Below are 27,445 nucleotides of genomic sequence, written 5' to 3' on the forward strand. Positions count from 1 at the left end.
ACCAATATAATTACTGAAAAAATAAATTATTAAATTCATAATAATTAACGCGCGATTCTATAATATTGAAGGCGATCGTTAAATTTTGTGATGCTAATACTTAATCGCTAACTTAACATCGACTCTTTATACTCTTATTCGATATTTTTTTATTTTTAATTAGCAATATTTAAGAATATTATTTGAGAGGGACGGCAATAAGATCCTTTATTAAAACGGCAATCTCGTCTAAAAACGCGAAAAGAACGCGGAAAGAGCACGGTATTTTCGCTATCATAATTTATTTAATGAATATTCAGTTCCGCGCGATATGGAATTCATAAATAGATAAATCTAACGAAAAGTGTATCATTAAATTTATAATTGAGCCGCGATTCTATAACGAAGACGTTCGTCAAATTTTGTGAAGCTTGTATTTAATCATTAATTTAACATCGTATTTTTACATTTTTACATTTTTTATATTTAATACCGACACGAAAATTAGCAATATTTGTAAAGTTTCTAATCAAATATTTATGAAATTTAAAATATATAAAATTATACATATATATCTAAAATTTATATATAAAAATTTTCCGAATTTATTAATGACTCTTTGATATGGAAATACAAACAGTTACTCTTTTATGATTATTTCAATAAATATATAGAATTAAATATGTTAATTTAATAAATTATTATTATATAATTATTATACGTATACTTTGGATAATTTTTCGTGTAATTTGCATAAGAATGTATTCATGATATTTTTTAAACACTAATAATTATGTACAATTTTCTTAATATTCCTGAAAAAAATAATTTAAATAATTTAGATTTTATTTTTAAAGCATTTTTAAAAATAAATTCAATTTCATTTTTTAAACTGAAGTAAAGCCAAATTACAAATTTCTATATATTGTATTAGAGTGCTAACACGGCCATATTTCATATGGTAAAATATAAAACAAGAGCAACCGTTTATAATTGGGCAGAATTTATTCCGGGTATCACAGAATTTAACATAACACTGTCACTCTCGAAAGATGCAATTGTAATTTATATAATTATTGCTTGTATATTTATTTTAATACTATATTTTAATATTTTATAACTGCTTATATTTATTTTTATCTCGTTGCAGTTTATATTTATTTTAATAAATGCCGGCGAAATGAAATAATATGTATATATTAATCTAATCTGTATATGTATCCTGCCCAATTGTAAATGGTTATCCTGACTTTAGTTGTTAGCAGCCTAGTATAATATATAAAATTCTGATAATATAAAAACCTCTGTCCAGATTACCAATAAAGATTGATTGATATTATAATAATATATATAAATAATAAATTTTTATAGTAATACACAATTTATAATAAAATATAAAATTAATATGTGTATAACATTAATCATATTACATTTATCATATTACAAGTTATTTCATTAATGATTTATTTGGCTTTATATTAAGCTTAAAAACAATATCTACAACAAATTCTATAATGGATGAGCTATAAGATATTAGAAATAAGATAAGTGAATAAGATAAATGCGCGTTATAAAAATAAATTAGCATCAGATGTGTAATTGATAAAATTTTTAGTGTTCTTTTCAATAAATTAGGTAAAATTTATACAAAAATAATCTTTTCTCGATTTTCTTTCTTTACAGTTAAAATACTGCAATATATTTTCGTGATGCATTACTTTTCGAACGAATCTATTAAAAATTATTTAATTTAAACTATCCTAGCTCATCCATTTTAAGGCAACGGATTTATCTACAATCTACATCTGCAATCTCTATGGATCCGTTACATTAAAATTAAATAAAAGTTTTTGTCACTCACCGGGCCATTGATGTGCAATAACGGAGTTGTCGTTATCGAAGTTACAGGGTTGTTATTGAAGTTACGGAGTTGTCTTTATCGAAACTATGTTGTCGTTATTGAAACTACGTCTGTAACATGCAAATATAAAATTCATTTATAACATAGCTCAAAATACAATCAATATTTCAAAAAATTATTATTGTGCGGAATTTCATATCCGGTGTGTAAAATAATAAGCAGATATAAACACGTATGGAAAGAATTTATAAAGTTTGAAATTATTTTTTAAATAGAAATTTTTAATATGATTTTTATAAAAATCTTTCTCTTTAATTTTTTCTTTAATTCCTTTAAATTATAAGAACGAATTATTGTGCGATTTATAACAATCGATATACAAATAATAAATATTCACCATCAAGTTGCTTCGCCGATGCAAGATGCCTCTCCCAGGCCTCCTCCTCCTCTCACAATAGTTCATTGATCTGTAACATACAAAGAAGATTCCAATTGTAGTTACGGTCAAAAAATTAACATTTCAAAAAATTATTATTATATGTATTTAATTTTATATCCAACGCATATAACAATAAGCAGATAAACAATTTTATAAATTTTGAAAAAGATTCTACTATTATTGTGCGATTTATAACAATCGATATACAAATATTTTATTGTGCGATTTATAACAATCGATATACAAATAATAAATATTCACCATCAAGTTGCTTCGCCGATGCAAGATACCTCTCCCAGGCCTCCTCCTCCTCTCACAATAGTTCATTGATCTGTAACATACAAAGAAGATTCCAATTGTAGTTACGGTCAAAAAATTAACATTTCAAAAAATTATTATTATATGTATTTAATTTTATATCCAACGCATATAACAATAAGCAGATAAACAATTTTATAAATTTTGAAAAAGATTCTACTATTATTGTGCGATTTATAACAATCGATATACAAATATTTTATTGTGCGATTTATAACAATCGATATACAAATAATAAATATTCACCATCAAGTTGCTTCGCCGATGCAAGATGCCTCTCCCAGGCCTCCTCCTCCTCTTACAATAGTTCATTGATCTGTAACATACAAAGAAGATTCCAATTGTAGTTACGGTCAAAAAATTAACATTTCAAAAAATTATTATTATATGTATTTAATTTTATATCCAACGCATATAACAATAAGCAGATAAACAATTTTATAAATTTTGAAAAAGATTCTACTATTAACTAATAATTTAATATTTCTATTAAGAAGTTTATAATTATAATTCTATTAATAAATTATAATTCTTTTTAATAAGTTTAATGATTTAATAATACTATTAAAAGCTATTCAAAAGTAAAAACTTTTAGATTACAGTTTTCATGTAAAAATTTCTCGCTTTTTTCTCTTGTTTAAGTCATGTAAATAAAAAGTTAAATTACGCGATTAATTACTTAATTTAAATCTCGCGTAGAAATTAATAAATAATTATATATAAGTAATATAATTTATTTACCATAGAGTTGCTTTACCGGTGCCTGATGTCTCTCCCAGACCTCCTCCTTCTCTGATGTTGTTAACGCGCGATACTTTCAACGACACTCCCGCACTCACGAGCGATATTTTTATATCGCTATTTCCGCTATTTTACGCGCGATACTTAACGATGTCCGCACTATTTCGATGCGATTAAAAATTGTATATTTGATCGCGCGTGTATATACTTAATATGTATATACCTTTAACGGCACCCGGTTTCGGTACGAGCGAAAATCCCATTTCACTTTTGAGAATCAGCTTCGAGCCAACCGGTCGGGAATGCAACGATACAACGAGCAAGGACTAGGCCCAAACCGGAAAGAAGACGAAACGATTGACGGAAATAGAGGAAAATGAAGTTCACCAGCTCTTTTTCGCGCATAATTATCCTATCTCATATCGAACCTGGACCCGCTAAGCACGATTTCAGGTGACCCGCACGGATGCTATATCACTAGCGCAGTACACAAGGCTAGTAGACGGTAAAAGAAGAGGATACCCACATTTTTTAAATGCTAACATTCAGCAATTTAGAAAATGGGGAGGCAACCCCTTTTACCGAGCGAAAATCGTGCCTAGGGGAATCCACTCGACTCCTCGACAGGGTTAACACACGCTGGGCGTGTGGCTGTAGACGAGCAAAGAGAAGGGACCCATTAACGACCATTCCGAACAATCGATCGAGTCCTAGACAATTCGGGCCGAATCACTTGACGAAGTAGAGCGTGACCATCACTAAGCCGATCGAGCGCGAAGCTCGAACCCGCGCGCCCATGTACATTTTGTACTGGACATACGTTCTGCGCGGCCGGCATCACCAAGTGCCGCGATGCACAAGGCGCGAGTGTACGTTGCATAGCAACGTGTGCAAACTCGGTGAAACATCCCAGTTAATTGGCATCTGAAGTAGAGACTCGTGACAATAAATGAAATTGGGATTTTATATGAAAAAGTCCAAAAGTTTCGCGAAAACGCGACGACGCGAGAATACTACAACGCGAAAACGCGGTAACGAAGCGCTTGCCGTCCGCGGCACGTTGACGGCACCGACGACGCGAAAGGGTACTTGGCTTCCTCTTCAGGCTCCTTAAGATTTATCATAAATAGAAAAATTTAAGATAAACCTCAAGGCACCATCCAAGTACTAAGCCCTCCCACCGCGACAAGGTGTACCCCATGGGAGGGTTATATTATATATAATTTTATATATAATATAATATATAATTTATTTTGTAACATACTATATAAATTTTAATTCGCAAATATAAACGATAAATAAAAATATAAAAGATAAGAGAAAATCTATTATATAAAGCAATGTTCAAAATAATTGATTTTAAAACTAATTATTGCGCGCAATTAATTTTTACATTTTTACTTTTAAATAGATATATTTTAATGTTATAAATTGCATATTACAAAATAATTTATATTTCTTAGATGTAAACTTTTAAAAATATGATAAATAAAAAAATTTCTATTTTTTTCTATTTTTTCTATATTACAATTTAAAATCACTATTGAATCACAATTAAAGAAATAAAACCAAACGAGAAATATATAAATTTTCAATATATTGTTACATCCGCGGCGGCGACTTCGAGATATCGAAGCGCGTTCAACACAGTGCGCGCGGGCACTCGCGTACCGCGTAAAATAACAAGACACTCTTAACGGAAATTAAGAATTTTAATTAGAAACACAGAATACACAAACAACAAATAATAACAGGGGAAATCTCGCGTTAACGACCCGTAATGTAAAACGCGTCCGGAAGAATAGCTTGACAGCTATCCTTCGACTCAGCTGACCGTCGTTGTTATACAACAATATATACTATTGATAAATAATTTATACATTGTTGCGTCCGCGAAACGATATATATCGAACGCGTGTGACACAATCGATCGGCACACGCTGACGTTCGCGCAGTAAATAATAATGCGGTTTAAGATATAAGAACTTTAATAAACCACGAGTGACATACAAGAATTCAGAATAATCGTAAAACGGATCACAGATAGACGCGCGTCCGCACAGTTTGACAGCTGGGCTCAGACTCTCTGACAGTCGTTGTTTATAACATCTTGACAACGCGCGCGGAAACAATCTTGTTCCGTCGACGTACTTCCCGCCGAAAGAATTCAACGGGTGACGAATACATCCAAGGGGATGGGACGCGGGGACGCAACAATATAATAAATAATTAATGTAATAAATAATTAAAATATTAATGACTTACATCATATCTTATTGATCCATCCATTTCCAAGATCTCCTTTTTTCTTTTGCTTTCTTCGCTTTTTCCTCGTGGCACTTCAATCCTCGTTACACTCGATTGAACTCCTCGTTGCACTTACACTCACTCACGAAAAGTTTCTCGTTGCACTTGCAATTGTCGTTAGAGAAAGAATTTGATAATATATGGAACGTCTCACATCACTACCTCACTGCTCGAGAGCCACTGAGCGAATGATCGTAAGTCAGAAACATTACCGCGGTACTGTTTATATCGCCAAGGTTGACTATGGAAAGGAAGAATTTGATAATATATGAAACGTCACTACTTTATTGTTCAAGGATACTGTGCGAATGATCGTATCATAAACATTATCGCGATACTGTTTATATCGCTAAGGCCGACTTATACTATGTTATTGTTATAATTCGTCGTTGAAATATTCTATGAGTGATTGCCGATTAAGAAAATTTAAAATTGATCGAAATTTATTTAATTTTAATAAGTATCGTTAGAGAAATTATTATAATAAGCATTAATAATCGAAAGATTATAACAAAATTAATTCTTTTATCCCCTTTTATGTATCCTTTGTTTCAATTGTTATTCGCAGTAATTAATGATTACGATTCGATAAGGATTTATCGCTGCGATACAATTCTATGTCGTTTTTCATAAGTTAATTAATTTTTAATTATTAATAATTATATCAAATTGTTTCGATATTAATCGTAATCGTATTTAGAAAGAAATTCGATAATATGCGAAGCGTTTCGTACCACTTTATTGCTCGAGTATCACCGTGCGAATGATAACAAAGCCGTAACATATTAATAATAGCGTGCTATTGTTTATATTGTCAAAAGTCGAACACCGTGTTATTGATAATTCGTTGCCGAAATATTTTACGTACTATAATATATACATGAAAATATTAAATTGTAGAAGTTTTTCAATTTATAGATTAATTAAACGATTATTTATTAAACAATTAATTAACATACAAAGCATTTCGCATCATTACTTTACTGCTCGAATGTCACCGAGCAAATGATAACAAAACCATAACATACAAACAATAGCACGCTATTGTTTACGTTGTAAAAGTCGACCATTATGTTATTGATAATTCGTCGAAATATTTTATATACTATAAAATATACACGAGCGGAATATTAAATTATTAGATTTTAATTTATTGATTAAATTTGATTATTTATTAAACAATTCATCACGGAGCTAATTATTTGAATTTATTCGATTGTTTTTGAATAATGTATTAATTAATTCAATTTTGTTTTTTCGCGCAGGGAGAAATACACTTTATAGCGCATCGATCGGATCTGATGGGGTAGTGTTGGGCAACTAAAAAACCTCTCAGACTCATCTTTGAACACTAATATCCGGTCTCTGGGAACTATTCGCACAATCACCTAGGACCCATACTGGGATTTATTTAATCAAAGGTAATCTTAAAATTTAATATAACTGTAATTTTGAAGCCTTAAAACATTTTTACATCTATACACACACACACACACACACACACACACGCACGCACGCGCACACACACACACACACACACATGACAACGAGACCGTAATATGTAAACAATAACGCGTTACTGTTTATATCAACAAAGCTGAACATATTATTGGTAATTCGTTGCCGAAATATTCTATGCATTATATATTATACACGCGAAATATTAATGAAGAATTTTAATATTTATAGATTATTTAATTGATTATTTATAAAACAATTAAATCATTATTTTGAAAATAATATATAAACGTGATAAATAATTTTTATAAATTACTTACCTATACGTACTTACCTGTATGTATGTGCCCATACGTTGGAAATTGTTACACAACTATTTTAATAACTGTACGGAATCTTAAGACGCGATCTAAGATCATTATTAAAATGAATTTAAATATAAGAATATGAATATCAGCGTATGTTACCGCCGGTATAGCTCTCAGGTTCATAAGAGTACTGAAACCTCCTCACCCAGCAAATGTCTTCGTTAAGGTGGGGAGATACATTGAGGAGGAAAATTTTTATTTTATTTTTATTTTCTTTTAATACAGAGTTTCCAAACAGAGAATATAATACATATATAAAATATATATTACATAATTATAATGTATACAACGTAAATTATAATTATAATTTGCAATTTACATAAAAAACACATTACAAAATATTAAATTATGTAGTATAAAAATAATTACATTACAAATATATGTATTACAAAATATATTACAAAATATATTACAAAATTTAATACAGAATATATAATATACAATGTATATTACAAAATATAATACAAATTTAATATAAAATATTTGAAATTTAATACAAAATAAAATTTATTATACAGAATTACACGAAAGTGTCCAAAGTATACGTATAATATAAAATTTACTAAAAATTTTTATATAGACCAGACAAGACTGATTAGTGATGATTAATTACGCGATATTTATTATTAATAATCGACATACAATAATAGAATTTAATAGAATTTAATTAGATTTATATAAATAACGTATAAACGTAAATAATCATGATCAAAAAAGTCATTAATAAAATTATTGATCGTTTCTTCGATTGTAGGAGAAAGTATTTGCATTATTGGTGCATTTTGCGCGGACTATTAAAGACAATATTCAAAGACGTGGAAAGATAGACAAAGATTCGATGTAAGTCAACGATTAAATTATAAAATATTAAATTATAAAATAAATCGCGATTTAAAATTCCCGACGAATAATTAAATCGATAATATCTGGAATATCCGATTGCGATATGTATATCTTTTATAATATAATAATCGAAGCGCCCTCAATAGACATTATTATCGCGCGCGATATAATTAATATCATATAAATGCGAAAATATTTCGACAGACAATTTGATGTCTATAATGTTTACGAATATAGTACTCACTATCCGATTCATTTGCGAATCCTTTATAAGATAAATCGCGACTTGAATTCACGAGAAAACGCGACGAATAAATAAATCGATAATATTTCAAATATTTAATTGCATATAATTTTTATAATATAATAATCGAAGTTATCAAATACGCGGGTGATATACCGGTAATATGCGATAAAAAGAGGAGCGATCTTAAAAATGGAAAACGATTAGCATCTTGTTTCTCATCAGATTTCGCAAGATCAATCTGCGAAAAAAAGTTAAGTGATCCATTGAACGTCGGGAACTTCACTGTAGGAGGGAACGAATCTCGGATCTTCCGGACTATTCCCAATAGCAATGATTTCAGTAATAAATCAACGACAATTCCCTCGTCATTATCTTCGATTCACGAAATTGATATTCACGTCAGAAAACATGTTCTTCCATTATTAAGAAATATATTTCTTTATTAAAAATTAAATGGATATAGCAATTTTTATAGAAATGTGATTACGAACGATTATATTTATAAATAATAAAATCCATGCACCATTGGAGTTTGTGTTAAATGTGCGAACACAATAATTTTGGGGTACCGTTTGCGCGCGCGAGACGAATCGAACCCGATAACAGCAAGATTTAAAAAATTTCAATTCGAATAGTGTGCAAAATAAAATAAATCAAATAATTTTAAATATATAATTAATTCTAGATTAATTTTCTAAAATTTTCTTATTCTTATAATGTTTAAATTAATAATTTTTTTTTTTTAATCAATATCTTGCTGATATAAGGGTACCCATTCGATTCGTCTCAAAATTTTTAAGTATTCGCACATTTTATGTAACATTCATGTATAATTTCGCGTATATATAATATATAATATTAATAAAAATTATAAAAATATTTTGGATACGTTAATATGTGCATGTATTTTATTATACATATATATAAAATGGTATATATCTAAAAACTAATATTAATATCCCCAGTACCTAGAAATAATTAATAATTAATAATAAAATATATTCGTTCGTAATCATTTTTATCAAACAATTAATAAAAACTATTACAATATGAAATTACTTGAAAAATAAAAATTTATACACAACGCTATATCCATATTTAATCTACTATTAAATCTTTCTGGCATTAGACAATAATAATACCAATCCTAATAATGACAGAACACTTTTAACGAGAAGAAAAAAATAGATGCATTTTCTCTCACATCTAAATATATATTATTTAAATTAATTCGACTTTAAAGAAGCGTATGGCGTTCGTCGTTGAATGACTACCGAAATCATTACTGTCGGAAATTGCCAGGAAAACCTGGGATTAGTTCCAATCTTACAATAAAAATTCCCAATTTTCAACGGGGCACCGAACTAGACGTCGCGAATGGATCTTACAAAAACCGATAAGAAATAATTCTCCATGATGAAAATCGTTTCGACTCCTCGCTGATACGAGTCACGCAACTTTCATTAACGTTTACCTAACGAAAAGAACAACGATTACTCTTTTATTAAAACGATAATCTCGTCTAAGAACGCGAAGAGAACGAGGGAAAAGCACGGTGTTTTCGCAACCGTAATTTATTAATTTATTTATAAATATTTTCCGATACGAAATTCGTAAATACACAAATATAACCGAAGAAACAAATTATTAAATTCATAATAATTAACTCGCGATTTTATAATATCGAAGGTGATCGTTAAATTCTGTGAAGCTAATATTTAATCGTTGACTTATAACATCGAATCTTCACTTATTCGATATTTCTTTATATATAATTAGCAATATTTAGGAATATTATCTAACGAGAGGGAAAATTCTTTTGTTAAAACAATAATTTTGTATAAGAACGCGAAAACAACGCGAAAAGAACGCGGAAATGCACGGTATTTTCGTAATCATAATTTATTCATTTATTTTACGAAGACGAGTATTCAGTTCCGCGCAATATGGAATTCATAAATAGATAAATCTAACGAAAAGTATATCATTAAATTTATAATAATTGACTCGCAATTCTATAACGAAGACGTTCGTCATATTTTATAAAGCTTACATTTAATCATTAATTTAGCATCGAATTTTTACATTTCATATAAAAATTTCCCGAATTTATTAATGATTCTTTGATATGAATATATAAATAGTTACTCTTTTATGAATATTTCAAAAATATGTACTATAGAAACAAATATGTTAATTTAACAAATTACTATTATATAACCATTATACGTATACTTTCGACCATTTTTCCTGTAATTTACATAAGAATGCATTGATATAATTGACAATCTTAAATACAATTTTATATAATATAATTATAGTTATAATTGTATTTTATACACAATTATCTCAATAAAATAAAAATATCAATATTAAATATCAATATCAAAAATATCAATAATTAAAAATATCAATATTAAATTATAATTAATATACAATTATAACTATTTACAATTTATAAAACACAATTTACTACTTACAAATTACAACTTACAAAATAGAATTTATGATGTTATCAATATCAAATAAATGGATTCGTTTTATTATCAAATGTTTAATAACATAAATAATTTGATATTGACAGCATTAACATTTGGACTTAATATTATATATCACATATATGTGTAAATTATATATTTAATTTTTAATTTTTTAAATAAAATATAACATGTTAAAATATATTTTGAACATTTACAATTATGCAATTTGTTTTATCTTTTTGAAAATAACTGATAATTTAAATTTCATTTTTAAAATATTTTTAAAAATAAATTACATTTAATTTTTTAAAAACAATTTTAATTTATTACAAAGAATTACACGAAAGTATTTAAAATATACGTATACTATAAAATTTATTAAAAAGTTCTACAAACAAGACTGATTAGCGATGATGAATTACGCGATATTTATTATTATTAATCGACATAATAGAATTTTATTCAAAACGCGAAAAGATAGATCAAGCTTCGATGTAAGTCAAAATACATTAAAATACAAGATCAATAACGATTTAAAATTCGTGAGAAAACGGATAAATACGATAACGAATAAATAAATCGATAATATTAGGAATATTCGATTACGATATGCATAATTTTTGTAATAATAATGAATAATTTATGTAATTGATAATCGAAACCGCCAACAGACAGCGCGCGACATAATTATTATCAAACAAATGCGAAAATATTTCGAGACATTTGAGATCTATAATATTTGCGGATATAGAATTTATTGTCTGATATATTTGCGAATATTTAGAAGATATATCGCGATTTACAATTTCCGAGAAGACGCGACAAATAAATAAATCGACAATATTCGGAATATTTGATTGCGGTATGTATAATTTTTATAATATAATCGGAGCCCTAATAAACACGCGCGATATAATTACTATCACACACAAGTGCGAAGACATTTCAACAGACATTTAAGGTCTGTAATATTTGCGAATTTATTTGCGATTAATATAAATGTCTATTTTATATAAATGTCGCGATTGAAAAAATACATGTTGAAAATAAATATTGCATCTCGCGCATAATTAGTTAAATGAAATAAAATGAATCTTAAGACTTTACATATTTTAAATGTAATTAACATATAATTAAAAAATCGCGTTGTTCGCCACGTTTAATAGGGAATAACGGAACGAATGATTTTATCAAAGTCCCTCTCTAATAATTTAACTATCTAACTATATCTCTAATTGTCGATGTATTAGTAGAGTTTAATAAGATTTAAATAATGATTTAAACAATCGCGATTAATCATTAATAAAATTATCGTCTTTTTAAATAGTAAAGAAAAATATTTGCACTATTAGCGCAGACTATAAAAGACAATATTCAAACACGTGGAAAGATAGACAAAGCTTCGACGTACAAGTCAACGATTAAATTAAGATAATATTAAGTTATAAGATAAATCGCGATTTAAAATTCTCGAGAAAACGCGACGACTAAATAAATCGATAGTATTCGGAATATCCGATTGCGATATGTATATCTTTTATAATATAATAATCAAAGCGCCCTCAATAGACATTATTATCGCGCGCGATATAATTATTATCACATAAATGCGAAGATATTTCGACAGACAATTTGATGTCTGTAATGTTTACGAATATAGTACTCACTGTCCGAGTCATTTGCGAATCTTTATAAGATAAATCATGATTTGAAATCACGAGAAAACGCGACGAATAAATAAGTCGATAATATGCGGAATATTTGTTCACGATACATATAATTTTTATATTTGATCGCGCGATGTATATACTTAATATGTATATACTTTGGACAGCATTCCCGGTTTCGGTACGAGCGAAAATCCCATTTCACTTACTAAAATCAGCTTCGAGCCAACCGGTCGGGAATGCAACGATACAACGAGCAAGGACTAGGCCCAAACCGGAAAGAAGACGAAACGATTGACGGAAATAGAGGAAAATGAAGTTCACCAGCTCTTTTTCGCGCATAATTATCCTATCTCGTATCGAACCTGGACCCGCTAAGCACGATTTCAGGTGACCCGCACGGATGCTATATCACTAGCGCAGTACACAAGGCTAGTAGACGGTAAAAGAAGAGGATACCCACATTTTTTAAATGCTAACATTCAGCAATTTAGAAAATGGGGAGGCAACCCCTTTTACCGAGCGAAAATCGTGCCTAGGGGAATCCACTCGACTCCTCGACAGGGTTAACACACGCTGGGCGTGTGGCTGTAGACGAGCAAAGAGAAGGGACCCATTAACGACCATTCCGAACAATCGATCGAGTCCTAGACAATTCGGGCCGAATCACTTGACGAAGTAGAGCGTGACCATCACTAAGCCGATCGAGCGCGAAGCTCGAACCCGCGCGCCCATGTACATTTTGTACTGGACATACGTTCTGCGCGGCCGGCATCACCAAGTGCCGCGATGCACAAGGCGCGAGTGTACGTTGCATAGCAACGTGTGCAAACTCGGTGAAACATCCCAGTTAATTGGCATCGGAAGTAGAGACTCGTGACAATAAATGAAATTGGGATTTTATATGAAAAAGTCCAAAAGTTTCGCGAAAACGCGATGACGCGAGAAAGCTAAACGCGAAAACGCGGTAACGAGACGCCGCCGTCCGCGACACGTTGACGGCACCGACGACGCAATGCGTTCAACGCATTAAATGCACGTGCCACATAAGAGCCATTGTAGGATCTTACAATAAAAATTCCCAATTTTCAACAGGGCACCGAACTAGACGTCGCGAATGGATCTCACAAGAACCGATGAGAAAAAATTCTCCATGATGAAAATCGTTTCGACTCCTCGGCGGTACGAGCCACGCAACTTTCATTAACGTTTATTTAACGAAAGGAACAACGACAATCTCGTCTAAGAATGCGAAAAGAACGCGGGAAAAACACCGTGTTTTCGCAACCGTAATTTATTAATTTATTTATGAATATTTTCCGATACGAAATTCGTAAATATAAATATAACTGAAGAAACAAATTATTAAATTCATAATAATTAATTCGCGATTCTTTAATAGCGAAGGTTATCGCGATAAATTTTGTGAAGCTAATATTTAATCGTTGACTTATCACATCGAATCTTCACTCTCTTATTCGATATTTCTTTATATTTAAATAGCAATATTTAGGAATATTATCTGACGAGAGGGACAGGGATAAAATTCTTTTGTTAAAACGATAATCTTGTATAATTACGCGAAAAGAACGCGGAAAGAGCACGGAATTTCGCAATCATAATTTATTAATTTATTTTACGAATACGAGTATTCAGTTCCGCGTGACATGAAATTCATAAATAGATAAATCTAACGAAAAGCATATCATTAAATTTATAATAATTGAATCGCGATTCTATAACGAAGGCGTTCGTCAAATTTTGTAAAGCTTATATTCGATCATTAATTTAGTATCGAATTTTTACATTAATATTATATAATCGTTATACGTATACTTTCAATTATTTTTCGTGTAAATTACATAAGAATGTATTCACGTAATTTAAAATCGTAAATACAATTTTATGTAATATCATTATAGTTATAATTGTACTTTATACAAAACTATGTCAATAATTAAAAATATCAATATTGGATTATAATTAATATACAATTATAACTATTTACAATTTACAAAATACAATTTATGATGTTATCAATATCAAATATATGTACTCGATTTATTCAAATGTTTAATAACATAAATAATTTGATATTAATAGCATCAATATTTGGACTTAATATTATAGCTATATATTAATTTACACATATATATGATATATTTTTAATTTTTAAAATATATCTTGAACATTTATAATTATACAATTTGTTGAATCTTCTTGAAAATAATTTTGATAATTTAAATTTCATTTTTAAAACTTTTTAAAAACTAAATTCAATTTAATTTTTTAAAAATAATTTTAATTTATTACAAAGAATTACACGAAAGTATCCAAAATATATGAATAATATAAAATTTATTAAAAATTTCTACATAGTCCAAACAAGACTGATTAGCAATGATGAATTACGCGATATTTATTATTAATAATTGACATACAATAATAAAATTTAAGAATAGAAATTAGTTTTATATAAATAACGTTTAAACGTAAATAATCGTGATCAAAAGAGTCATTAATAAAATTATTGATCGTTTTTTTGATTGTAGAGAAAAGTATTTGCATTACTGGCGCATTTTATGTAGGTTATCAATATTCAAAACGCGAAAAGATAGAGCAAGCGTCGATTATAAATCAGTGATTTAAATACAAGATAAATGACGATTTAAAATTTGCGAGAAAAAATAACGAATAAATAAATCGATAATATTAGGAATATTCGATTACGATACGCATAATTTTGGTATAATATGAAAATTGAAACCGTCGATAGACAGCGCGCGACGAAATTATTATCAAACAAATACGAAGATATTTCGAGATCTATAATATTTGCTAATATAGAATTTATTGTCTGATTTATTTGCGAATTTTTAGAAGATAAATCACGATTTACAATTCGCGAGAAGACGCGACAAATAAATAAATCGACAATATTCGGAATATTCGATTGCGATATGTATAATTTTTATAATATAATCGGTGCCGCTATAGACACGCGCGATATAATTACTATCACACACAAGTGCGAAGATATTTCGACAGACATTTAAGGTCTGTAATATTCGCGAATTTATTTGCGATTTATTTGCGATTAATACGCTATTTTATATAAATGTCGCGATTGAAAAAATACATATTGAAAATACATGTTGCATCTCGCGCATGATTAGTTAAATGAAATAAAATGAATCTTAAGTCTTTACAATTTTGAATATAATTAACATATAATTAAAAAATCGCGTTGTTCGTCACGCTTAATAGAGAATAACGGAACGAATGATTTTATCAAAGTCCCTCTCTAATAATTTAACTATCTAACTATACCTCTAATTGTCGATGTATTAGTAGAGTTTAATAAGATTTATATAATAATTTAAATAGTCGCGATTAATCATTAATAAAATTATCGTCTATTTAAATAGTAGAAAAAAAATATTTGCACTACTAGCGCAGACTATAAAAGACAATATTCAAACACGTGGAAAGATAGACAAAGTTTCGATGTAAGTCAGCGATTAAGTTAGATAAATCGTGATTTAAAATTCGTGAGAAAACGCGAAGAATAAATAAATTGATAATACACGGAATATTCGATACGTATAATTTTTATAATATAATAATCGCGAAGCCCTCAATAGATACGCGCGCAATATAATTATGCTGTCACATATAAGTGCGAAGATATATATATCGACAGACATTCGAGGTCTGTAATATTTGCGAATATAAAATTCACTATCCGATTTATTTGCGATTAACACGCAATTTTATATGAACGCCGTCAAATAAGATACATATCCTATCTCGCGTATGATTAGTTAAATAAGATAAAATGGAAAATTTTTATAATATGATAATCGAAATCATCAAGACGCGTGCGCGATATATTATTATCACTCAAATTATCACACAATTTGTAAATAATCGCGATTAAAACATTCATTAAGAAAATTATCGATCGTCTTTTAAATAGTAGCAAAAAATATTCGCACTACTAGCGCCTTTTGCGCGGACTATTAAAAACAATATTCAAAGACGTGGAAGGATAAACAAAGGTTCAATGTATAAGTCAACGATTAAATTATAAGATAAATCACGATTTAAAATTCCCGAGAAAACGCGACAAATAAATAAATCGGTAATATTCGGAATATCCGATTGCGCGATATCTATATTAATTTTTATAATATAATAACCGAAGCGCTTCTCGATAGACATTATTATCGCGCGCGATATAATTATTATCATAAATGCGAAGATATTTCGACAGACAATTTGATGTCTATAATGTTTGCCAATATAGTTCTCACTATCCGAGTCATTTGCGAATCTTTATAAGATAAATCGCGATTTGAATTTACGAGAAAACGCGACGAATAAAATAAATCGATAATATTCGGAATATCCGATTGCGACATGTATTAATTTTTATAATATGATAATCGAAGCGCCCTCAATAGACACGAATAAATAAATCTATAATATTCAAAATATACGATTGCGCATAATTCTTATAATATAATTCGACGTCATTTGATACGCGGATGACATACCGGTAATATCCAATAAAAGAGGAGCGATCTTAAAAATGGAGAACGATTAACATCTTGTTTCTCATCAGATTTCGCAAGATCAATCTGCGAAGAAAAGTTAAGTGATCCATTGAACGTCGGGAACTTCACTGTAGGAGGGAACGAATCCCGGATCTTCCGGACTATTCCCAATAGCAATGATTTCAGTAATAAATCAACGACAATTCCCTCGTCATTATCTTCTATTCACGAAATTGATATGCACGTCAGAAAACATGTTCTTTCATTATTAAGAAATATATTTCTTTATTGAAAATTAAATGGATATAACGATTTTTTTTATAGAAATGTGATTACGAACGATTATATTTATAAATAATAAAATCCATGCACCATTGAAGTTTGTGTTAAATGTGCGAACACAATAATTTTGGGGTACCGTTTGCGCGCGCGAGACGAATCGAACCCGATAACAGCAAGATTTAAAAAATTTCAATTCGAATAGTGTGCAAAATAAATAAAATCAAATAATTTTAAATATATAATTAATTCTAGATTAATTTTCTAAAATTTTCTTATTCTTATAATGTTTAAATTAATAATTTTTTTTTTTTAATCAATATCTTGCTGATATAAGGGTACCCATTCGATTCGTCTCAAAATTTTTAAGTATTCGCACATTTTATGTAACATTCATGTATAATTTCGCGTATATATAATATATAATATTAATAAAAATTATAAAAACATTTTGGATACGTTAATTTGTGCATGTATTTTATTATACATATATATAAAATGGTATATATCTAAAAATTAATATTAATATCCCCAGTACCTAGAAATAATTAATAATTAATAATAAAATATATTCGTTCGTAATCATTTTTATCAAACAATTAATAAAAACTATTACAATATGAAATTACTTGAAAAATAAAAATTTATACACAACGCTATATCCATATTTAATCTACTATTAAATCTTTCTGGCATTAGACAATAATAATACCAATCCTAGTAATGACAGAACATTTTTAACGAGAAGAAAAAAATAGATGCATTTTCTCTCACATCTAAATATATATTATTTAAATTAATTCGACTTTAAAGAAGCGTATGGCGTTCGTCGTTGAATGACTACCGAAATCATTGCTGTCGGAAATTGCCAGGAAAACCTGGGATTAGTTCCAATCTTACAATAAAAATTCCCAATTTTCAACGGGGCACCGAACTAGACGTCGCGAATGGATCTTACAAAAACCGATAAGAAATAATTCTCCATGATGAAAATCGTTTCGACTCCTCGGCGGTACGAGTCACGCAACTTTCATTAACGTTTACCTAACGAAAAAAACAACGATAAGACTCTTATATTACAACGACAATCTCGTCTAAGAACGCGAAAAGAACGAGGGAAAAACACGGTGTTTTCGCAACCGTAATTTATTAATTTATTTATAAATATTTTCCGATACGAAATTCGTAAATACACAAATATAACCGAAGAAACAAATTATTAAATTCATAATAATTAACTCGCGATTCTATAATATCGAAGGTGATCGTTTAATTTTATGAAGCTAATATTTAATCGTTGACTTAACATCGAATCTTCACACTCTTATTCCATATTTCTTTTATTTAATTAGCGCAATATTCAGGAATATTATTTCACGAAAGGGACAGCGATAAGATCCTTTATTAAAATGGCAATTTCGTCTAAGAACGCGAAAAGAACGAAGGAAAAACACGGTGTTTTCGCAACCGTAATTTATTAATTTATTAATGAATATTTTCCGGCACGAAATTCGTAAGTGTACCAATATAATTACTGAAAAAATAAATTATTAAATTCATAATAATTAACGCGCGATTCTATAATATTGAAGGCGATCGTTAAATTTTGTGATGCTAATACTTAATCGCTAACTTAACATCGACTCTTTATACTCTTATTCGATATTTTTTTATTTTTAATTAGCAATATTTAAGAATATTATTTGAGAGGGACGGCAATAAGATCCTTTATTAAAACGGCAATCTCGTCTAAAAACGCGAAAAGAACGCGGAAAGAGCACGGTATTTTCGCTATCATAATTTATTTAATGAATATTCAGTTCCGCGCGATATGGAATTCATAAATAGATAAATCTAACGAAAAGTGTATCATTAAATTTATAATTGAGCCGCGATTCTATAACGAAGACGTTCGTCAAATTTTGTGAAGCTTGTATTTAATCATTAATTTAACATCGTATTTTTACATTTTTACATTTTTTATATTTAATACCGACACGAAAATTAGCAATATTTGTAAAGTTTCTAATCAAATATTTATGAAATTTAAAATATATAAAATTATACATATATATCTAAAATTTATATATAAAAATTTTCCGAATTTATTAATGACTCTTTGATATGGAAATACAAACAGTTACTCTTTTATGATTATTTCAATAAATATATAGAATTAAATATGTTAATTTAATAAATTATTATTATATAATTATTATACGTATACTTTGGATAATTTTTCGTGTAATTTGCATAAGAATGTATTCATGATATTTTTTAAACACTAATAATTATGTACAATTTTCTTAATATTCCTGAAAAAAATAATTTAAATAATTTAGATTTTATTTTTAAAGCATTTTTAAAAATAAATTCAATTTCATTTTTTAAACTGAAGTAAAGCCAAATTACAAATTTCTATATATTGTATTAGAGTGCTAACACGGCCATATTTCATATGGTAAAATATAAAACAAGAGCAACCGTTTATAATTGGGCAGAATTTATTCCGGGTATCACAGAATTTAACATAACACTGTCACTCTCGAAAGATGCAATTGTAATTTATATAATTATTGCTTGTATATTTATTTTAATACTATATTTTAATATTTTATAACTGCTTATATTTATTTTTATCTCGTTGCAGTTTATATTTATTTTAATAAATGCCGGCGAAATGAAATAATATGTATATATTAATCTAATCTGTATATGTATCCTGCCCAATTGTAAATGGTTATCCTGACTTTAGTTGTTAGCAGCCTAGTATAATATATAAAATTCTGATAATATAAAAACCTCTGTCCAGATTACCAATAAAGATTGATTGATATTATAATAATATATATAAATAATAAATTTTTATAGTAATACACAATTTATAATAAAATATAAAATTAATATGTGTATAACATTAATCATATTACATTTATCATATTACAAGTTATTTCATTAATGATTTATTTGGCTTTATATTAAGCTTAAAAACAATATCTACAACAAATTCTATAATGGATGAGCTATAAGATATTAGAAATAAGATAAGTGAATAAGATAAATGCGCGTTATAAAAATAAATTAGCATCAGATGTGTAATTGATAAAATTTTTAGTGTTCTTTTCAATAAATTAGGTAAAATTTATACAAAAATAATCTTTTCTCGATTTTCTTTCTTTACAGTTAAAATACTGCAATATATTTTCGTGATGCATTACTTTTCGAACGAATCTATTAAAAATTATTTAATTTAAACTATCCTAGCTCATCCATTTTAAGGCAACGGATTTATCTACAATCTACATCTGCAATCTCTATGGATCCGTTACATTAAAATTAAATAAAAGTTTTTGTCACTCACCGGGCCATTGATGTGCAATAACGGAGTTGTCGTTATCGAAGTTACAGGGTTGTTATTGAAGTTACGGAGTTGTCTTTATCGAAACTATGTTGTCGTTATTGAAACTACGTCTGTAACATGCAAATATAAAATTCATTTATAACATAGCTCAAAATACAATCAATATTTCAAAAAATTATTATTGTGCGGAATTTCATATCCGGTGTGTAAAATAATAAGCAGATATAAACACGTATGGAAAGAATTTATAAAGTTTGAAATTATTTTTTAAATAGAAATTTTTAATATGATTTTTATAAAAATCTTTCTCTTTAATTTTTTCTTTAATTCCTTTAAATTATAAGAACGAATTATTGTGCGATTTATAACAATCGATATACAAATAATAAATATTCACCATCAAGTTGCTTCGCCGATGCAAGATGCCTCTCCCAGGCCTCCTCCTCCTCTCACAATAGTTCATTGATCTGTAACATACAAAGAAGATTCCAATTGTAGTTACGGTCAAAAAATTAACATTTCAAAAAATTATTATTATATGTATTTAATTTTATATCCAACGCATATAACAATAAGCAGATAAACAATTTTATAAATTTTGAAAAAGATTCTACTATTATTGTGCGATTTATAACAATCGATATACAAATATTTTATTGTGCGATTTATAACAATCGATATACAAATAATAAATATTCACCATCAAGTTGCTTCGCCGATGCAAGATACCTCTCCCAGGCCTCCTCCTCCTCTCACAATAGTTCATTGATCTGTAACATACAAAGAAGATTCCAATTGTAGTTACGGTCAAAAAATTAACATTTCAAAAAATTATTATTATATGTATTTAATTTTATATCCAACGCATATAACAATAAGCAGATAAACAATTTTATAAATTTTGAAAAAGATTCTACTATTATTGTGCGATTTATAACAATCGATATACAAATATTTTATTGTGCGATTTATAACAATCGATATACAAATAATAAATATTCACCATCAAGTTGCTTCGCCGATGCAAGATGCCTCTCCCAGGCCTCCTCCTCCTCTTACAATAGTTCATTGATCTGTAACATACAAAGAAGATTCCAATTGTAGTTACGGTCAAAAAATTAACATTTCAAAAAATTATTATTATATGTATTTAATTTTATATCCAACGCATATAACAATAAGCAGATAAACAATTTTATAAATTTTGAAAAAGATTCTACTATTAACTAATAATTTAATATTTCTATTAAGAAGTTTATAATTATAATTCTATTAATAAATTATAATTCTTTTTAATAAGTTTAATGATTTAATAATACTATTAAAAGCTATTCAAAAGTAAAAACTTTTAGATTACAGTTTTCATGTAAAAATTTCTCGCTTTTTTCTCTTGTTTAAGTCATGTAAATAAAAAGTTAAATTACGCGATTAATTACTTAATTTAAATCTCGCGTAGAAATTAATAAATAATTATATATAAGTAATATAATTTATTTACCATAGAGTTGCTTTACCGGTGCCTGATGTCTCTCCCAGACCTCCTCCTTCTCTGATGTTGTTAACGCGCGATACTTTCAACGACACTCCCGCACTCACGAGCGATATTTTTATATCGCTATTTCCGCTATTTTACGCGCGATACTTAACGATGTCCGCACTATTTCGATGCGATTAAAAATTGTATATTTGATCGCGCGTGTATATACTTAATATGTATATACCTTTAACGGCACCCGGTTTCGGTACGAGCGAAAATCCCATTTCACTTTTGAGAATCAGCTTCGAGCCAACCGGTCGGGAATGCAACGATACAACGAGCAAGGACTAGGCCCAAACCGGAAAGAAGACGAAACGATTGACGGAAATAGAGGAAAATGAAGTTCACCAGCTCTTTTTCGCGCATAATTATCCTATCTCATATCGAACCTGGACCCGCTAAGCACGATTTCAGGTGACCCGCACGGATGCTATATCACTAGCGCAGTACACAAGGCTAGTAGACGGTAAAAGAAGAGGATACCCACATTTTTTAAATGCTAACATTCAGCAATTTAGAAAATGGGGAGGCAACCCCTTTTACCGAGCGAAAATCGTGCCTAGGGGAATCCACTCGACTCCTCGACAGGGTTAACACACGCTGGGCGTGTGGCTGTAGACGAGCAAAGAGAAGGGACCCATTAACGACCATTCCGAACAATCGATCGAGTCCTAGACAATTCGGGCCGAATCACTTGACGAAGTAGAGCGTGACCATCACTAAGCCGATCGAGCGCGAAGCTCGAACCCGCGCGCCCATGTACATTTTGTACTGGACATACGTTCTGCGCGGCCGGCATCACCAAGTGCCGCGATGCACAAGGCGCGAGTGTACGTTGCATAGCAACGTGTGCAAACTCGGTGAAACATCCCAGTTAATTGGCATCTGAAGTAGAGACTCGTGACAATAAATGAAATTGGGATTTTATATGAAAAAGTCCAAAAGTTTCGCGAAAACGCGACGACGCGAGAATACTACAACGCGAAAACGCGGTAACGAAGCGCTTGCCGTCCGCGGCACGTTGACGGCACCGACGACGCGAAAGGGTACTTGGCTTCCTCTTCAGGCTCCTTAAGATTTATCATAAATAGAAAAATTTAAGATAAACCTCAAGGCACCATCCAAGTACTAAGCCCTCCCACCGCGACAAGGTGTACCCCATGGGAGGGTTATATTATATATAATTTTATATATAATATAATATATAATTTATTTTGTAACATACTATATAAATTTTAATTCGCAAATATAAACGATAAATAAAAATATAAAAGATAAGAGAAAATCTATTATATAAAGCAATGTTCAAAATAATTGATTTTAAAACTAATTATTGCGCGCAATTAATTTTTACATTTTTACTTTTAAATAGATATATTTTAATGTTATAAATTGCATATTACAAAATAATTTATATTTCTTAGATGTAAACTTTTAAAAATATGATAAATAAAAAAATTTCTATTTTTTTCTATTTTTTCTATATTACAATTTAAAATCACTATTGAATCACAATTAAAGAAATAAAACCAAACGAGAAATATATAAATTTTCAATATATTGTTACATCCGCGGCGGCGACTTCGAGATATCGAAGCGCGTTCAACACAGTGCGCGCGGGCACTCGCGTACCGCGTAAAATAACAAGACACTCTTAACGGAAATTAAGAATTTTAATTAGAAACACAGAATACACAAACAACAAATAATAACAGGGGAAATCTCGCGTTAACGACCCGTAATGTAAAACGCGTCCGGAAGAATAGCTTGACAGCTATCCTTCGACTCAGCTGACCGTCGTTGTTATACAACAATATATACTATTGATAAATAATTTATACATTGTTGCGTCCGCGAAACGATATATATCGAACGCGTGTGACACAATCGATCGGCACACGCTGACGTTCGCGCAGTAAATAATAATGCGGTTTAAGATATAAGAACTTTAATAAACCACGAGTGACATACAAGAATTCAGAATAATCGTAAAACGGATCACAGATAGACGCGCGTCCGCACAGTTTGACAGCTGGGCTCAGACTCTCTGACAGTCGTTGTTTATAACATCTTGACAACGCGCGCGGAAACAATCTTGTTCCGTCGACGTACTTCCCGCCGAAAGAATTCAACGGGTGACGAATACATCCAAGGGGATGGGACGCGGGGACGCAACAATATAATAAATAATTAATGTAATAAATAATTAAAATATTAATGACTTACATCATATCTTATTGATCCATCCATTTCCAAGATCTCCTTTTTTCTTTTGCTTTCTTCGCTTTTTCCTCGTGGCACTCCAATCCTCGTTGCACATTTGAATTCCTCGTTGCACTTACACTCATTCACAAAAAGTTCCTCGTTGTACTTGCAATTATGTTTAGAGAAAGAATTTGATAATATATGGAACGTCTCACATCACTACTTCACTGCTCAAGAGCCACTGAGCGAATGATCGTAAGTCAGAAACATTACCACGATACTGTTTATATCGCCAAGGCTGACTATGTAAAGAAAGAATTTGATAATATATGAAACGTCACTACTTTATTGCTTAAGGTTACTGTGTAAATGACCGTAAGTCAGAAACATTACCACGATACTGTTTATATCGCCAAGGCTGACTATGTAAAGAAAGAATTTGATAATATATGAAACGTCACTACTTTATTGCTTACGGTTACTGTGTAAATGACCGTAAGTCAAAAACATTATCACGATACTGTTTATATCGCCAAGGTTGACTATGTAAAGAAAGAATTTGATAATATATGAAACGTCACTTTACTGCTCAAGGATACTGTGCGAATGATCGTAAATCAAAAGCATTACCGCGATACTGTTTATATCGCCAAGATCGTCTTATACTATGTTATTGTTATAATTCGTCGTTGAAATATTCTACGAGTGATTGCCGATTAAGAAAATTTAAAGCATTGGTCGAAATTTATTTAATTCTAATAAGTATCGTTAGGGAAATTATTATAATAAGCATCAATAATCGAAAGCTCATAATAAAATTAATTTCTTTATCTCCTTTTATGTATACCTTTTTCAATTTTTATTCGCAGTAATTAATGATTGCGATTCGATAAAGATTTATCGTTGCGATACATTTTCATGACGTTTACCATAAGTTAATTTATTTTTAAGTATTAGTAATTATATCACTTTGTTTCGATATTAATCGTAATCGTGTTTAGAAAAAAAATTCGACATTATGCGAAGTGTTTCGCACCACTACTTTATCGCTCGCGTGTCACTGTGTGAATGATAATAAAGTCGCGAAACATATTAACAATAGCACAATATTGTTTATACTGACAAAGTCGAACACTGTATTATTGATAATTCGTCGCCGAAATATTTTATGTAATATAAAATATACACGCGCGCGGAAGCTATATAATATACGAATCATAAGATCAAAAGATTAAAGTAATGAATGAAATTGTGATATAGCAATCGCGTTTAATTAATAATTAATTTATGTTTATTTTAAAATTTATTTACTTTAAAATTGTAGGAAGTACGCGGGTCGATATTAAAGACAGAAACTTTTATTACAAAATGTTTAATTATACAATAGGTACGGTTCCTCGAAGATCTCGGCCATGACTGACTCTTTTCGGCTCACTAATGCTGCCCCACCTTTGTAATCTCTATACGTGGCTCAATCTGCTTACGACACGCTCAGCTATTATCAAAAGAGAACGATTCGAACATTTCAGATCAAAACAATCGCGAACATATCAGATCAAAACAAGTATAAAAACTAAGTATAATAATAATAAAGTCAGAGGAACGCAAACATGATTCGAAATTAAATTCTCTATTAAACGGAGAATTTTTTGTTATGCTAATTATTTGAACGTTTCGATATTTTAATTATCGAAAAGCATTCCATATTTTAATTATTAATTTGATAATGTACGAAATATTTCGCACCACTATTTCATTGCTCGAGTGTCACTGTGCGAATGAAATCAAGGCCGTAGCATGTAAACATTAGCGGGCTATTGTTTACACCGTCAAGACCGTCGCTGTTATTATTCGTCATATCGAAATATTTTACGTACTTTAACATAGATATACGCGGAATATTTTAAGATATAGAAGTATTTTAGATTATGTAGATTTTATTAAATGATTATATTTATTAAAAGATTAATGTATCAGCTTTTCATTAATGTTAATTATTTACAATTTAGATCTACGATTCGATTATTTTACGTTATCAATCCGTATTATATTTAAATGATCGAGAAATCGAATGGTAAAATGTCGCAGACGAATTATATTTGACTCTAAATATCATTAAAGAAATAATTTCTTTTCATAAAAATAAATTTCACAACGCAACAATAATTTATTATATTAGATTTCTGTTATTACGTTATTCTGTTATTATTATTCTTATTTGATTAAATGAATAAATTACGCAAATTATATGTGGTTTGAGAACATCGTGGTTTGTCGCGATATATTTGCATTATAGTTATGCTTTATATTTATAATAGTTAATCAATCATATTATTATAGAAAATAATTTTCCGATATTTTGATTGCGGTGACAATCAAATAACACACAAATTTATTACTTAAAGAATATTTGTCATTATATTGTAATAAGGTGGCGATAGAGCAATGACAGTGGCGATAACAATAGTGACGATGGACGATATGTGATTAATATGTAATCAGGTAATTAGTTAGGTAATATTAATAATAGAAAAAGAAAGAGAAACTTATTTATATTAGATATTTTTTAATAAATTTTACATAAGCATCTCTTGCATTACAGCATTCATGTTACCGACATTTCGTGCACGTAGCATTAATTTACAGACATCTTGTTGAGATATCAGAGTACCCATTCAATTTGTCTCGAATTTTAATTACTCACACATTTTACATTATATTCATACATTCATAATATAATTAAGAATAATAGAAAAAAAAGCTTTTTTCAAATATATCACAATTTGCGCATGTATT

At 29.4% G+C, this 27,445-nt stretch overlaps 2 long non-coding RNA genes across 2 annotated transcripts; both read right to left on the reverse strand.

Annotated features, from left to right (window-relative positions):
• Nucleotides 1-2,237: 2,237 nt before the first annotated feature.
• LOC145966034 (uncharacterized) lies at nt 2,238-3,546 on the reverse strand. Its single transcript, XR_014436952.1, has 3 exons — nt 3,339-3,546; nt 2,844-2,913; nt 2,238-2,307 (listed from the first exon to the last, which is right to left on the reverse strand). It is a non-coding gene; the product is annotated as an uncharacterized LOC145966034 (long non-coding RNA).
• Nucleotides 3,547-21,304: 17,758 nt separating this feature from the next.
• Nucleotides 21,305-22,613, reverse strand: LOC145967079 (uncharacterized). The gene is made up of 3 exons (XR_014437288.1): nt 22,406-22,613; nt 21,911-21,980; nt 21,305-21,374 (listed from the first exon to the last, which is right to left on the reverse strand). It is a non-coding gene; the product is annotated as an uncharacterized LOC145967079 (long non-coding RNA).
• Nucleotides 22,614-27,445: the final 4,832 nt, after the last annotated feature.

The sequence above is a fragment of the Camponotus vicinus genome, unplaced genomic scaffold, assembly GCF_025532165.1.
Source record: "Camponotus vicinus isolate PSW18456_S1 unplaced genomic scaffold, iyCamVici1.0 SCAF_2, whole genome shotgun sequence".
Classification (NCBI taxonomy): Eukaryota; Metazoa; Arthropoda; class Insecta; order Hymenoptera; family Formicidae; genus Camponotus; species Camponotus vicinus.